The sequence below is a fragment of the Perca fluviatilis genome, chromosome 2, assembly GCF_010015445.1.
Source record: "Perca fluviatilis chromosome 2, GENO_Pfluv_1.0, whole genome shotgun sequence".
In the NCBI taxonomy this organism is placed as follows: domain Eukaryota; kingdom Metazoa; phylum Chordata; class Actinopteri; order Perciformes; family Percidae; genus Perca; species Perca fluviatilis.
In genome coordinates this window covers 36,164,252-36,181,187 of record NC_053113.1, presented here as the reverse complement: position 1 = coordinate 36,181,187, position 16,936 = coordinate 36,164,252, and the positions used below count along the sequence as shown (strand labels likewise).

General features: G+C 40.7%; 1 protein-coding gene across 1 annotated transcript in view; it reads left to right on the top strand.

The window, feature by feature from the left end:
* The window catches only part of lrfn1 (leucine rich repeat and fibronectin type III domain containing 1), a 287,298-nt gene that overhangs the window by 82,852 nt on the left and 187,510 nt on the right, over positions 1-16,936 (top strand). The window lies entirely within an intron of this gene.

The window sequence follows — 16,936 nt, the reverse complement described above, 5'->3', positions numbered from 1 at the left end:
TTGCTTGTTGCTCCTGTGTGAGCTGTAGTGGGAGGGCTGGTCCTTCAGTTCTAAGTGGAAGGTTATAGTGAGGAAACTGGTGTGCAAATAAATGCTTTACAGATTGTCAGGCCCGCAGGCTCTCACTGCCAGTCTGGTGTTGCCTCCAGTAGGGTGAAAAGTTGGGATGGTTCTGGGGGCCGACAGCTGGAATACAAGTTTTAAAAAAAGCAAAAGAGAGTAATGTTGATGATAAAAAAAAAAGAGCAGGCCTTACGGAGCCCTCACTTGGGGGCAGAAGAGTCTCCTTTCAGGGGATTTGACACGGTGCACCCATCTGCTTATACAGACATTCACCCCACAAAAAAAACTCTAACTCAATAACAAAAGCCTTTATTGTTTCCCCTCACTGACCGCAATATCTACCATCGACAGACAAAAGAAATTGGACTTATTTCAGGAAGCATCATGGGACAGAAGAGGCCACATCGCTTTTACCTGACAATAAATTCATCCATGGACTGTCAGATTAAACGCATGACGGGCCACTGGGAAATGCTCCTTTTTCCAAAATGTGCATCGACATTTTTCCAGTAAATTATTATGGGAAATAACAAATACCAGCGTTTTGATATAAGCAGTGTTTTATTGGTAGAAATGGTGGAGCTGGTGATCACACAGCCGCTGTAGGCCAAGATTGTTTTATGGTGTTATGTTCTTGTGTCACGTTGTATTTTGGGCCTGTAAAATAGATTTTGTGCGGAGCTTAAGATCACTGGCAAATGGCCGCGTTCTCGTCATTCTCTCTGATTCTGAGACAAAGACTGAGTCAGTGTGCGAGTGTCCATTATTTGCAATTTTATACACGGAGAGAGATGGTTGACGTGCTCGTAGCCCAGAAATCCTAGGCCAAACCTAGGGCTGGGTATCGTTCAGAATCTTTCGATCCGGTGCCAATTTCGATACCTCAGTTTCGATACCGATTCCTAACGATACTTTTTTCGATACCATATGTTTTAAAATCCATTTCAACATCAACAAAAATACATTAAACACAAAGCTTTTATTTCCACCTTAATTGTGAATCAAAACAGTTATCAAAATTAAAAAAATCTGGTAAAACTGCTCACTCAGAGTAACATTAATAAAAGTGCCTTGCCTTGCAAGCTCAGCCTGTCAGTCAGTCATCAGGGCAGAGAAACCACCGTTGTGGCTGCTTGTAAGAGGAAGTGGAACGTCAACAGCACCACGACCGCTTTTCCGCCAATTAATATCATATCACAGCAAACGCTGTCGCGTGAAGTTTTAAAAACTGTAACCACACTTGAAACCAACCGTGACTCTCTGTGACTTCAACAAAACTGCAGATAGTTTTACTCCATCCGCACCTCTCCGTGTGCGTATGTGTGTGTGTCGGTCGGAGCTCCGCTCTGTGTCAGTATGCAGAGAGGACAGATAAGCTTGCGCTTACACGCTAAGACGCTTTTGGAACCGAAATTTGGCACCGAAAGATAAAGAATTTTTCGATACTCATAGGATTGGAATATTTTTTTCGATACCATAAAAGTATCGACGTTCGGTACCCAGCCCTAGCCAAACCTCTCCAATCATAGGAAGTGGCATCATATGGAGACGCAATTACAATTATTGAAATTTTCTCTGCCCTCCATGTTGTAGGCAGAAGTAAACAAGCTGCCATCATTGCAGTGCCAACTCGCTTGTAAAGCCGCACAATCACTCTGCAATGTATTGTGTGGAGGATTTTATATTTAAGCTGCTTTTGACCAGCCACCAAATATGTCCAGGAGATCCCGTAGAACCTGTTACATAGTTATTGCAAATGCCACTGAAATAAAGTTCAGTCAGTTTTAGTCAATTTTGAACTTGACTGCTGTGATGTAGATTTGTCCTTCTGGCTGGTTACCCTCCTCTGCATAGGTTTCCTTGCCAACATTGCACTTACAAGTTCACGTGTTGCACAGCGGAAGAAGTAATGGATTGCAAGTTTGACTTATCATCACAAGCTAGCAAGTAATGCTGGTTGAGGTTTACCACACACCCCATTCACATTCAGACTGTGGAGGTGAGACAAAAGTGTGAATCAATTTGTTTTCCCAAAGCGTATATCATAACTAATTTCACACTAGTGTTTTGGGACAGAATAACTTTCACATTCACGTGGGCTAATTTTTTGAGTGGACGGTTGCCGACGGTGATTACCCCCAAACATCTGTGCTTTTTTACCGTCAGCAGAAATGTGGTCATTTCAACTGAACCATACTAATGGCGGCATCCCTGGAGAGCAAAGAAAAACAAACTTGTCTGCAGTAGTTAATTCTCGCCCATAATTAAAGTTATAACTCTGTTTATGATTTCATCCCCCGACCACACACACACTGTACTTCTGGCTGCTGTGAGCTGCGTTAGACACCTGATGTTGTTTTTATTTGTTTGTCATGAAACTCCACAGTCAAGCACAAAGCTGTCTCTACAGCAATAGCAATAGGTATCCAGAGAAGAAAGCAATGTAATTCAGTTCAATATTATTTATAGTATCAAATCATAACGAGTTATCTCAAGCCACTTTACAGATGTATAAGTATGTCTCACTGCATGAAAAGTGGGATTTCCGTCCCCGTAAATGCCTGTAAACGCCCGGAAATCCCCCTAATTTTCGGTAGTTATCGACAATTTACAGGCTGTGAACGTCACGTTCGTCGGTGCCAGATATTGTCGGAAACGAACCATGACGTATGTGGAGAGCCCCCGTGGAGGTGTTAATGGATCTAATTAGAATATGAATAGCAGCAACACCGGGCCTGGCCAGAGAACGACTGGCCTGGCTGGAATTTCCTCACTCAGGATTGGATAAAACCACTACATTTAACCAAGAAAAATCCATCGTGATTGGTTGGCAGGTCTGTCATGGGTTAGGCTATTGGTCAACCTGGGCCATTATTATAATAATAAAATTATATATATATATATATTTATATTTATTTATGTATTATATATTTATTTCATATATGCTATGTTGTATATTCATGTCATTGTTATCCTAAGGAAAATGATTTGCCAGGAACGTGCTGTTTATTCAAAGATAGAGCTTTATTTACACAAAACGCAATCAGAAAAAAAACTGTGTACAAAGCATCGGCGACGCACAGCACACACAACAAATATCCCACGCTTACGAGAAGCAGCACCGTCCACACCTAACCCGCGGCCGCCTCGGAGCTGTAGGTAACCGGCAGCATTCTGGCTGAATTCGGTCCATTTAGCAGATGTATGTGGTGCGTTGTCCTGTATGTCTATTAGGGGTGGGAATCACCAGAGGCCTCACGATACGATATCATCACGATACTTATGTCATGATACAATATTATTGCGATTTTAAACATATTGCAATATTCTGCGATATATTGCAATGTATTACCTTTTTTCCAACTTCTAATTCTTCCCAATTTCAAATGATGTCCCCAAAGGAAAATTTTGTCAACATCTGTTTTATCTAAAAAGATAAATTTCTCTGTCTGTTCATCTCACTTCAATTTTATTGCTGCAAAATGGGATTGTCAAGCAGACAAACTGACCAAAACATATAACATAAAAGATTGATACTTGGCGTCTGTGTATCGATAACAGTATTGCCACGAAAAATATTGCGATACTATCCTGTGTGGATTTTTTCCCCCATCCCTAATGTCTTTGTGGCGCACTTCCAAATGCCCACCTCACCCGCAGCCAGCACACTCTGTCTCGCTTCCAGCAGCTGTAAAATCAATCAATAAAGACAATCAGTACTGCGTGATATACTTCTTACAGACACAACATATCTATGAATGCACCTGAAAAATATTCACATTAACCAAACGGATCTAATCTTACCCTCTTTTCTCCTCGACCAACTCTGAGCTGAACTTTTCGCAGCTTCTGCCCGTGATGCCAAATCTGGTTGTTTCTAGCTGAAGCTCCTGCGTGCTGTCTCATATTATGTCTTACAGACAGCTGGAAAACAATTATATGAGAGTGGTATGAATAAAAACAAAAACATAAGTCACAGTAAAATTAAACAAGGAAAGATGAAAAAGTTAGAATTACTTACACACAATGGCATCATTATCAGCGTCATGTAAATCTGGACCGGCAGACAGCTCCGAGCAAATATATAGGCCACAGCCTCGTTATGAGGCGAGGTTAGTCTGTAAAAAAAAAAAAAAAAGTATGGTTAAGATCGGTATCTATTAACGTATCTACGTCCTTATACAGAAGAATTAATGAAATTCATTCAATGAAGGCATGTTCTTTAAATCTTACCCCTGCTCCGTTTAGTAGCGCCTGCTACAGTTTGTCTCCGAGTTGTGAAGACGCCGCACTGCTTCCTGTAAATTACGAGACAAGAAAAATACACTTTTATAAAGCAACTCACCCGCTCAGCTCTGTAATGAATGGCGCTGAAAGCAGCCAGACACACAGCTCTGTGCTGCTCGCATTTAAACTTGGTGGGGTTTAAAACATTAATGGAATTGCACTAAGCTGGTTTAAGTCCTATTTCTCTGATCGATCTCAATTTGTTAATGTTAATGATAAATCCTCCAAGTACGTTAAAGTTAGCCATGGCATTCCACAAGGCTCAGTGCTTGGACCAATTCTATTCTCCTTATATATGCTTCCTCTTGGTAATATTATTAGGAAACACTCAATTAACTATCACTGTTATGCGGATGACACCCAATTATACTTGTCAATCAAACCAGACGAAACCAGTCAGTTAGCTAAACTTCAAGCATGCATTAAAGATATAAAATCCTGGATGACCTACAATTTTCTGATGTTAAACTCTAACAAAAATGAAGTTATTGTGCTGGGCCCTAAACACCTCTGAACTTCATTATCTAAAGATATAGCTACTCTGGATGGTATTGTCCTGGCCTCCAGCACTACTGTCAGAAATCTAGGAGTTATTTTTGATCAGGATATATCCTTTAACGCCCATCTAAAACAAAGCTCAAGAACAGCCTTTTTTCATCTTCGTAACATTGCCAAAATTAGGAATATCCTGTCTCAAAACGATGCTGAAAAACTAGTCCATGCATTTGTTACTTCCAGGCTGGACTATTGTAATTCCCTACTGTCAGGTTGCTCAAATAAGTCCCTTAAGACTCTTCAGCTGATCCAGAATGCTGCAGCACGTGTTCTGACAAGAATTAAGAAAAGAGATCATATTTCTCCCGTATTAGCTTCTCTGCATTGGCTTCCTGTAAAATTCAGGATTGACTTTAAAGTCCTTCTCCTGACCTACAAAGCCCTAAATGGTCAAGCACCATCCTATCTAGAACAGCTCCTAGTACCTTATTGTCCCACTAGAGCACTGCGCTCCCAGAATGCAGAGTTACTTGTGGTTCCTAGAGTCTCTAAAAGTAGACTGGGGGCCAGAGCCTTCAGCTACCAGGCTCCTTTCCTATGGAACCAGCTCCCAGTCTGGGTTCGGGGGGCAGACACCGTCACCACATTTAAGAGTAAACTGAAAACCCTCCTCTTTGATAAAGCTTATAGTTAGGGAGTGAGGAGTTGCAGCGTCCGCCTAACCCAGCCCATCTGCTTCTCTTCGTAGTCATCAGATTTATTTATCATATAATCAATAATATAGTGAGAGTAGAGGGAGGCAGGCCAGTACAGCCCGATCCGGCAGGGGAGAGTTCAAGCCCGATCCGGCACCTCTCTCTAAGCTAACCTGCCTCTTTTAGTTATGCTATTATAATTCTAGACTACCGGGGAAGTTCCTTCTTTCCTATGACACACTGAGCTGCTCTCTCATCTCTGTTTTTACTTGTTTCCTTTTGTATGCATCCTGTCCCAGAACTGCTTGTTACTAACCTAGCTCTAGGGAGTTTACTGCAACGACCTGCTGTGATGTTCATATGCACAGAGTAGTCAGGATCCGGTATAGGAGACTGCACCACTCAGTATGACACGATGTGCCCTGCTATGACAGGAACTTCCACGATGACCTTCGAAGTCACTGTTCCATTATCTTTAATGTGACTATTATTGCCACTGTTCATCACACCCCCAACCGGCCCCGTCAGACACCGCCTACCAAGAGTCTGGGTCTGCCGAGGTTTCTTCCTAAAAGGGAGTTTTTCCTCGCCACTGTCGCAACAGCCACTGCTAATGCTTGCTCTTGAAGGAATTACTGTAATTTTTGGGGCTTTGGAAATTATAGAGTGTGGTCTAGACCTACTCTATCTGTAAAGTGTCTCGAGATAACTGTTGTTATGATTTGATATAGAGGTCGACCGATTCATCGGTTTTGCCGATTAATCGGCACCGATAGTTGATTGGTGGAACTATCGTTATCGACAAAAATCCATACCGATAGTTTTTCCTGGTTGCGTCTGTTGCTGGAGCGGCTGAGAAGCACGCGCTGTCATTCATTACACAATACACGAGCGCTGAGAAGGGTCTGCTGGCATCATGCATTACAATAGTGGCCTCTAGAGGCGAAATAAAAACTATCACTGATGCCTTGTGTTGTTTATTTTCGACACGTGTTACTGTGCGCTGCACGGATAGCACATGCTGTGCTGAGAAGGCTGACATCAGATGCGCGTTTAAAGCATCGACAGCAAAAAGGTATGTATACAGTAAATTTTGTCATATCATTATAAAGTTATTAATTTGTTGAATAGATGCTGCATTAGTAGAGAAAGAACAGCACAACAGTATGTTTGTTTGCTTTCGAGGCTGAGCTGACACTAAACATTAGTAGTAGGCTAACTTACCTCAAGCGGTTAAACACTGACAAAAATAAACACAAGTCCGACCCAAATCGTCCAAGATCCGTCTAGTGGCTGTCGCTGGAGAATTGAGATGTGTAGAATCAACAGCGCATTCATTTTAAAATCCTCAGCGGGGGAGCATCAACAACTGCCCGAAAGCACGGTAGCGTTATATGGTGGAGCGAGATAGAGAGTGAGTGAAGAGAGGGAGCGCCCAGCGGCATTAGAACAAAGCACGGTAGTGTTATATGGTGGAGCGAGATAGAGAGAGAGTGAAGAGAGGGAGCGCCCAGCGGCGTTAGAACAAAGCCGTGACTCATTGAAATAAAATGTGTTTTCGCCGATTCATCTCTAGAAATGCGACTGTAGCAAGCATGTCAGTATCACTAACGTTATCCACATTTATATTTACACGCAACAAATGATATATCCAGCTTCAAAAAAGTCTAAAAGTCGGAAGTTAGAACAAATGCATTGTGCAAAGAGTGGTTGCTATGGAGACGATACACAGTGTTGAGTTCTGTTGACAGTTGCGTTGAGTTCCGTTGCTCTGATTGGTTGTAGGTCTATCCATTGAATGAGCATTATAATTCATATAAAGGACAAACTATTTACAGTTCTTCAAAAAAGGCCCAAAATGTATGCCTATTCTCAAAACAGTGTCGCCATTCTTCTCTGTAGAACGGTTTCAGACTCACATTCTGACTAGAATCTGAGTAGGACCACGTCAGGCTAGTTCTAAACTGTTCTACAGAGAAGAATGGCGTCACTGTTTTGAGATTTGGCATACATTTGGGCCTATTTTGAAGAAATGTAAATAGTTTGTCCTTTATATGAATTATAATGCTCATTATGTTTATTTTTGCACTGGATGACTCCAAATATGTAGGAGAACTGTTTTAGACAACACACATGCTTGTGTAGCATTGCTGTGGGTGTAATATCAATAAATATGACATTATTATTTTGATTATTGGCAAAAGTGTCTGGACTTTTTTGGAAAAAAATTATGTATTTTGTCAACTGTTTTATCCAGTAGCAATTCTAAATACTATCGGTCGATTAATCGGTTATCGGCAAATACGGCCCAACCTAGCTATCGGTATCGGTAAAATCCACTATTGGTCGACCTCTAATTTGATAGTATAAATAAATTGAATTGAAAACATTACTTAACATCCAAATACAGTCATTGTACTTCTCAAGAATAAACAATACAGACTAGCTCGCAGTTTCATTAATAATCATATACTTACGTTGTCTTTTTCTTCTGTGAGCGCATCTTTGGAGCCCCGGAGGTGATATGGAGGAAGAAACGCTCCAAACGTCTTGAACAACTCCTGTGTGTTTCCAAGTGAAGTTTGACAAAGTGTACAGACAACTCTTTTACCAGTTGGCCTGAAATATTCCCATATTTCGGAAGCTTTTGCTCTAACTCTCGCAGTCATCTCACAAGTCCCGCCGCTATTTTTCAAATCGAAGCAGTGAGGGCGGGGGTAGGGGCCGGGGCAGAGTGATAGAGAAAGACAGAGGAGCAGATTAACCAGCAGGGCATGAACAGCACACACACTGGTGTGGAGGTGAATTACAGTGAGTTTTAATGGAACACTGGGAAAGTTTAATAACAATAGGACAATTGAAGTCTAGATTATGAGGCCATTTCAGCAGAGCCAACAGCTTCATATGCCATGGACATGTGAATACGGTGCTGAATTTGCCAGTATTTTAAGAAGACAAATGGTTGGGACTTTGTCATGGAATGACAAAGCTGATATGCTTTATGTGAAGCACAGTGTTCTGGTGTCAGCAGAAAGACTTCTCTTAAAAGACTGTCTCCATTCCACCAGACAATGTTGGATGAGCAAGACCAAAGAAAGGACACTGTAGTCATGCCACTATGCACAGTGGTTGAGCTCTATAGGAGACTGTGAATGAATCATGGAATGCACATTTTACCTTTGTGGCAAAGCCTGATTAATTGTTGAAATAAATTATTTTGTGTATCTTTTTGACATAACATTGGTCATTGCTAATGACATACACATTAATTAATCTAGCATACTTTCATTAAATAAATCAATTTAAGCTAAAATTGAAGAGTCTACAATTAGGCTATACTGAGTCTGATCTATTTTAAGAGATTTTCTTAAAATGAAGTTAATACCTTTTAGAAAAATGTCACCTGGGGTAAAACTACCACTGCTGCTATCCTGATTTGCATTTGTATAGCTCACAGCATTTTCATTTACATGTTAAAGCCTCCCCTAGAATTAGAGGGAGGGTGGGTCATGGGGGGACAACTGCCAAGCAAGGCCCACGTCAATTTACATCAATATACGACAATTTACGGCAATTTTCGGTGTTACCTGTAAATTACTGTGTGCAGTCGTAAACCTGAAGTTCCACGACAATCTACAGTGCTGCATACTGACGAAAATCCCACTTTTCATGCAGTGTCTAGACTACACACTACAGTGTTTCCCACAGATTAGGAAGCAACTTGTGGCGGTGGGTGGGTGTTGCCCTGTTTCGGGGGGGTGGGGGGAGAAGAGAGAGAGAGAGACGCACGCAGTTGGATGCTGTCCTTCTCTCCTACTTCAATGCCTAACGAATCTATCTCTTTTTCTCCCTGACCCTGTCTTTCACTGGTTGAAGCCTGAAAATATTGTAAACAAATTAATAACATAACTAATTCCACTGGTCGGACTGTTGAGCTCTCTTTCAGACTGATACTTCTGGTTCAGGCTGGTCCTCATCCTAAATACGTGCTTTTTTTTCAGTCGCGGAAAATACTTTTCAATACTCACCTGGATTGAAGCAGCAAACATTCAGTGTAAGAGTAAAAAAATGACATAACATTATTTATAATACGTTTATTTGATTCACAGCTGCTACATATAGTGTTTTGACCTCGAGAACCCAACTGCATTTTACTGCAAACTTGCGACTAGTTAACTTTCTTAAGCAGGCACAATCGCTTGTTTGCTAAGAGTTGGGTTGGTGATTGTGAATGTGTGATTGTGTAAAGGTGTTCACAAGATAGATACCAACCTTTCGTGAACTTGTGAATTTCGCCAGCCGTCTTCTCTCCTTGATGGAGACAGACGCTGTGTGGACGGTGGGCTCGATGGTGTTTTAAGCCTCCAACGTTGTCTTACAGACAGCGGGGGTGTGATTCTTCTGGATAAATCCGGCTTTTCCGACCTGAAAATGAGACTCTCGTAAATCATGCAAATCCGCAAAAAAATAATTGAAGTGTTAAGGTTAGGATAGCCGATTGGTCAGGGGATAAGACCTGAACAAATCTGCTTATGTTACCTTGCGTAAGCATGGACGCCGCCTGGCCAAAAGTAGTGATTGAAGGGCGGGTCTTGGCGTAGGAATCGTAATTTCAAAGTCAGAAAAAAGAGCTCTACGCAGCGAACACAGATGTGCTGGGTGAGCCATATACTTATATACTGTCTATGGCCATATACTGTCTATGGCGAGCCGTCGGTGGAAGCTAACAGAAGCTAGCTGGCGTAAACTGACAGCTGACCAGGTGTTTCAAAGCTACCAAGTGATCGGCGGAGACAGGGAGTTCATGTACTTGAAAGAGTCCGGCAGTCGTGGCAGACGAAGGTCCAGTTGGGATGGAGAGTCCACTGAAGTCCACTGTGGTCTGAAGGGATAATCCTCGCTAGATCACTAGTTTGCGGTAACAGTTAGTCGGGATGTTGACAGATAACGTTAGCCAGCTGAAGCTAACAGTTGATCGACGGTGAGTAACGTAGCTACGCTACACAGGCTGGCAGCAGCACAGAGTCCAGAATTGATAAGTCACAGCAAGGGATAGAAAGGTGTTGAGAATGACCAACACCTAATCTAAAACTTGGGGTACTTAATTTACTAGAAAACACAACAAAATATCAATTTCGCGGATGGATTCAAGTATCCTCAATGTATATGGACTTTTAACCCTTGTGTTGTCCTCGGGTCAAATTTGACCCTTTTGAAAAAGTTTTTTATATAAAAAATATGGCTTTCAACCAAATTGCAGAAAATTATCATGGATATATTTTATGGGTTCCATACAACGTTATATGCAGGTAAAATTAATGATAACTTTCATTGAATTTTGGTTTGTTATATTCAATTTTATAGCATTTGAAAAAAAAAAAAAATTAAATGGTTTTAAAACAGTATCCTGACTAAACTTTAACATACACCAGTCTGTGATCCACTCAACATCCTCTGATCTTAACTGTTAGTCAAAATAATTAATAATTTCTGCTTTTTTACCTAAAAAAATAGGTGTAATGTCATAAATTTGGTGAATAAAGAAAGCTTTGAAACCTTTTTTGATAAAAACCTTTAAAAAATCTTTTTTTGTAAAAAGCGACAAACGGGCCAGAAAAAAGCGCTAAAAAAAGTAAATTTTCAATTTTTACCCAGAAGGACAAGGCAATACAACACAAGGGTTAAACGTGACAATGACTAAGACAAATAGTTTAACAAAAAACTACAGTAAAACATGTGATCATGTGAAATTGTATATATACAATACCTTGGCCACAATTTCTGTAGCTTCCTTTTCAACTAAAACAGTTAATTTTATTATGTGGTGCTAATGACATTTTTCCTCAGGTATTTGGAGAAACCAACAAAAATCTCTATATTCTCAAATAGTATGGTCTTAGCCACTATTAGTTGTTTGACAATGACCTGGCCAAAGTAGTAAAGTTTAGTTTTCACAATGATTCATTGTAGGATTATGATATTATTGCAATATGTAAATCCACATTGACTCTTAATTTGGAAGAAGTAAAAATTGATCCAAAATGTTTTAGTTTAAAAAAATTATGACTTTTATTATTATGTAATGTCAGAAAGATTTTAAATGTTTTGCCGGTCAAATTAACTTTAATGAGTGCATATTGAAATATTACACTGTTGGTTGGCAAAAAATGCATCTCAAAATGCTTTAAAATCTGGAATATTTAAAATTTTCTGCCGGGGAGCATGCCCCCGGACCCCCCCAGAAGGGTAATATCCTTCTCACCTTTTTCATCCCTGACCCATTTTCATGCCTGAACAGTACTATTACACATCTCATAAAGAACGCATGCTGAGTATGCAGGTTAACAGTCTGGCAGATATGGAATGCCGTTTTATTCACAATTAAATAAATGAATAAATAAATACATGAATAAATAAATAAATATTCCTTTGAAATACATAAATAAATTTATTTATTTAATTATTTCAAGAGACTTTTATTTCCTAATGCCACATTTATTTATTTCAAGACTTTTATTTTCCTAATACCACATTTATTTCAAGAGACTTTTATTTTCCTAATGCCACATTTATTTATTTCCCTCTCTATTTATTTCCAGTTCTTATATGCAAATCAGGGGGCGTGGCTAACTCTCACATTCAGAACAAGGTGAATGGGACTTCTTTGGCAGACCAACAACAGGACAATTTTTTAAAATTTTCGCCATCTTATTCATCACTAAATTCACTTCTGACAACATTTTAGAAAATTGTTGCCAAATTGACAATTTGCTTCAAAGTTTTCGGAGTTGAGAAGCTCCATAAAGTAACGCAACAACAAGCAGCGCCTGCCCCGGCTGCTGGCTCGTCGCTCGGACAGTCTCGCTCGGACACACCGCTGTAAACCGGATGTCTCTCAGACCGCTCTCGTAAATAAGAGGCTTTTATTTCGCCGTTGACGGATCGTTTGTTTAAATATCATGACACATGTCCATCATAAGATTAATGGGAACCTGTGGTTAACTGTCTTTTCGGAGTTAAACTCAACAAGCACCTGACAACATTGCTGGCTGGCTGTCTCTCACACACACAGGGCCACAGCGCAGCAGGCAGAGGAGACAGTGGGTCACAGAGGCAGCAGTAAAATCAGCCCACTTTGTAGCCACAAACCTCACCCAGGTACGAATCAGCCATTTGTCCTAGTGGACCCTCTGCCCTGTTTCTGATGTATTCGTACATCCCGCACAAACACAATAGTTTACCATTTTTGCTAGGTCTCCAATATAACTGCTATCCTACCTGTGGTTAGACTAACGGTAACTCTAGTCTTAGTGGAAGGGAGGGGGAGTGCTTAAAACCACTGTAAAAAGTTCCAACTTTTCATATTATATTCAGAATTGTGTTATAAAAAGCCATACAAAACAATGGTGGGTGGCTCTAATCTTTATGTTTAATAAGCACATTGCTTAACTTGAAAAATGTAACCTGCAATTTACACTTTAACAACGCCTCAGCTGTCATGTCAACCCGCAGTGGACAGAGTACCACGAGCTGCCTGTTGTGGTGCTCTGTCAGGTCAGCGCTAGTTGGTCATCTAGTTACCCCAGAATAGGTGACTGTGGGCTGGGCACACAGCAGCACAAACTGCTGGTCGTGGTTCTCCGTCAGGTCAGCGCTAGTTGTTCGTCTAATTACCCCAGAATAGGTGACTGTGCGCTGGGTAAAGAGTACAGTGTTGCACTCTCACTTCGCCAGCCTTTTTTTGCCCACGGCTCCGTTCTGAATGTGAGAGATAGCCACGCCCCCTGATTTGCATATAAGAACTTGAAATAAATAGAGAGGGAAATAAATAAATGTGGCATTAGGAAATAAGTCTCTTGAAATAAATAAATGTGGACTTATGAAATAAAAGTCTCTTGAAATAAATAAATATGGACTTATGAAACAAAAGTACCATGAAATAATTACATTTATTTAATTATTTATGTATTTATTGCCACATTTATTTATTTAATGATGTATTTGAAAGGCATATTTATTTATTTATTCATGTATTTATGTATTTATTCATTTATTTATTCATTTATTTAATTGTGATTAAAACGGCATTCCATAGGCAGATTCATTCAGTAAGCCTTCTAAATTACCACACAGTTAAATGAAAACATCTCAAAGAAAAGCAAACGGTATATAGCCTTCCTAAAAGGATAGGTTGGGGGGGTGTGCAGTCGCCGCATCATGGGTGCGCCTTATATTTTCCTGCTTTTTTGTCCTATGCCAATCACACCTATGAGACAGGTTACCCTCACCTAAAACCTTGTGTGTGTGTGTGTGTGTGTGTGTGTGTGAGCGAGACACAAGTGACAGAGACTGTGGAGAGCAGGGAAAGGAAATGCAGAATAACGTTTTAAATAGCCTAGCGTTTAAAAAATAAAAAATAATTAATAACTAAACGCAATGTGCGGCGGCCGGTGTTGATAGTGAGGCGCAGCCACACAATAGTCTGTGTGGGAAACACTGCACTATAATTTACAAAGACCCAACAATTCCAGTAAATCCCCCAAAAGCAAGCATTTAGTGCGACAGTGGCGAGGAAAAACTCTGTTTTAGGGAGGCTCTTGGTAGGCGGTGTCTGACGGTGCCGGTTGGGGGTGTGATGAACAGTGGTAATAATAGTCACATTAAAGATCATGGAACTTTGACTAAAAATAGTAGTTGTAGTAGTTCATGGTGTAGTTAATCGCGTAGTTAATGGTGTAACTACAGGGTGTAGCAGGGCACTGCAGGGGGCGTTACAGGGTGTAGCAGGGCACTGCAGGGCGTACTCTTCTGTTGAAAAGCTGCTTGCCTTTCTTATCCTCGCTCTCAGACAGACCAAACTGGTCAACATGACTACATAATGTGCAATTCACTGATGTCACATTACACTGTTTCTGGCTACTAACAGTTGCATCACATTACTGTTTGGGACTACTAGTGTATCAATGTGCTACTCTAACCCTGAGTATTTTCTGCCAGAAAATGTAGTGCAGTTTCTCTGAATCTTACTTTGCGTGGGCAGTGAACTGATGAAAACACTCAAGGGAGTACTTTGCTGTCATAAGACTCCCCACAGGTTTACCCTCTTCACCACAGTCCATGTGCCATTTTGCTGTTATCAGCTGCAAGATCTCGACATGCAGACAGTGATGCGGATTACGTAAGATGAGTGTTGGCAAACACTGCTCAAATGTGTTGAAACTCAAGTCATGATTGAAAGATATTATGTCGAGAAAATTAGAGCTGCTTAATCTCAGTTCTTTTTAAAATAATTGATTAAACATTTAGTCCAGTGATTCCCAAGCTTTTTTTAACCAGTTGTGACCAGTTCTACCAATACGTTTTTTTTTTCCCCTTTGTTATTTTTATCAGCCTAAAGAGGTCACATTATCCCATAATTCACCATATGGCAAAGATTAGGAGAAAGTCTGAAAAAATAAACATAATTTGGTGTAGCAGAGAGATGTATTTTTCTGGTTCCTTTGTTGTTAATAATCGTGCAACCCTTCAGACTTATCTTGTTTTGTCAATTCAACAGTCCAAAACCCCAAATATATTTAACTGGCATTGGTATAAAACAGGGAAAAACAACAAATCCTCACATTTTAGAACCAGATAATGTTCTTCATCTGTAGGCTATAGTAGACTGACAGGGGATATACATGTTTTGATCTATGGCTACAATCCCAACTGTTCGAACGAGCAAGACCATGTCTGCGTCCATCTCCATCTTTACATCAGAGGGGGCACCGAGGCAAGCGTGGAGGAATTGAACACCGACTGCGATCTGCTGCATCCTGCTGGCCAGTGTGCAGGCATTGGACGGTGAGCTGGGCGGCCTCCGTCGGTTTCCAGCAGGATGTTGAGAGCTGTGGTGTCCTTTGGCCGAGACTTGGCTGGATCCTGGAGTGCCGGTACCATTTAACAGGATGACTCTTTTTATTTATTTTTTTCTCTGTGTGTCGATCTGGCGGCCACATTCTGCTTTATGATGAATAATGCTCAAGTTGAAGGAGCTGATGGGATAACATTTCACTGGAATTGTACCTCGTACAATTTCATGTGACAAATAATATTGATTGATTGATTGATTGAAGTTCAGGGATAGCCCAAACGGGGGGAAAAAAAACAGACAACCACTTTTTCCTAGTCAATTGAGGCCAACATTTGATTATGTAAAGTTAAAATGGCAGCTAGGGAAGTAGTACTCTGAGTACGCAGGATTCTCTCAGGACATCCTTATCATCTATTCTTTCATTTGCCCAAGGCGAGGTTTGAGACCCTGAAATTCAGGGGATTAATGTCTGCAGTGATAACAGACAGGATGTGCTGTTGGACTCGAAGCTGCAATCCACAGGACTGCTGAACCATGACGCCCTTGCAAAGTATTTCATTTATATTTTAGGAATGAAATAAATAGAAATAACCAAATCAAATGAATGATAAATGAAAGTACAAGGATAATAAAAAAAAAAACATGCAGTGTAATTTTAATTGCATGCCGTGTCGGTAAAGTAAAAACTGGGAGTAAAGGCACCATGAAGGCTAACCTCATTTTAGAGTTACTTGATTTATCAAAGGAGTGGGGGGCGGGGTGGGTCAGGCTCCCCTCACCACTACCAGGTGGGTTTCATTGAGTTGTCATCCTCGGCTGCGGCGAGCGGTTTGTTTTGTCGGTCGCTGAAATTCTCCTCATTGGCTGTCAGTATTTACTGGAGTTTATAGTGGAAATCTACCTTCTATGTTTGCAACATGTGTCTCACCACACTCACCTTGTGTTTTTGGCTAATCTAGCAATTTAAATACCTGGCCAATTTAAAGCACAATCAAAAGATTTACTATTCAGATTTATTAGGGCCCGAGCGCCGACAGCGGCGAAGGCCCTATTGGAACTGAAGGAATTATTTTCCCGGCAAATGAATTGCCTTTATGCGGGGCTTAACATATTAAAAAACTCACCAAATTTGGCGGTCGCATCAAGTTAAGGGTTTCGGTAATAGGCGCACAAAAATGGCTCGCTAGCTCCCCCCTACAAAACGTAAAAAATTGAGCCCCTGCAGTACGTTCATTGTAGACTCACGAAACTTGGTACACATATGTAGCATGTCAAGATGTACAAAAAAGCTCATTGGAGCCATACCCTAAACCCAACAGGAAGTCCGCCATTTTGATTTCAAAGTTCGAAATTAGTGCGATTTTGGCCATTTCCACATGTCGTACTTTAACAAACTCCTCCTAGAGATTTCATCCGATCAACTTCAAATTTGGTCTGTGCCATCTTAAGACATTGAACATGAAAAGTTATTACAAGAAAAACTTTTCGTCATAGGGCATGGCCGTGGCGGGGCGGCCATTTTGTGCGTTTCGCCATCGAAACA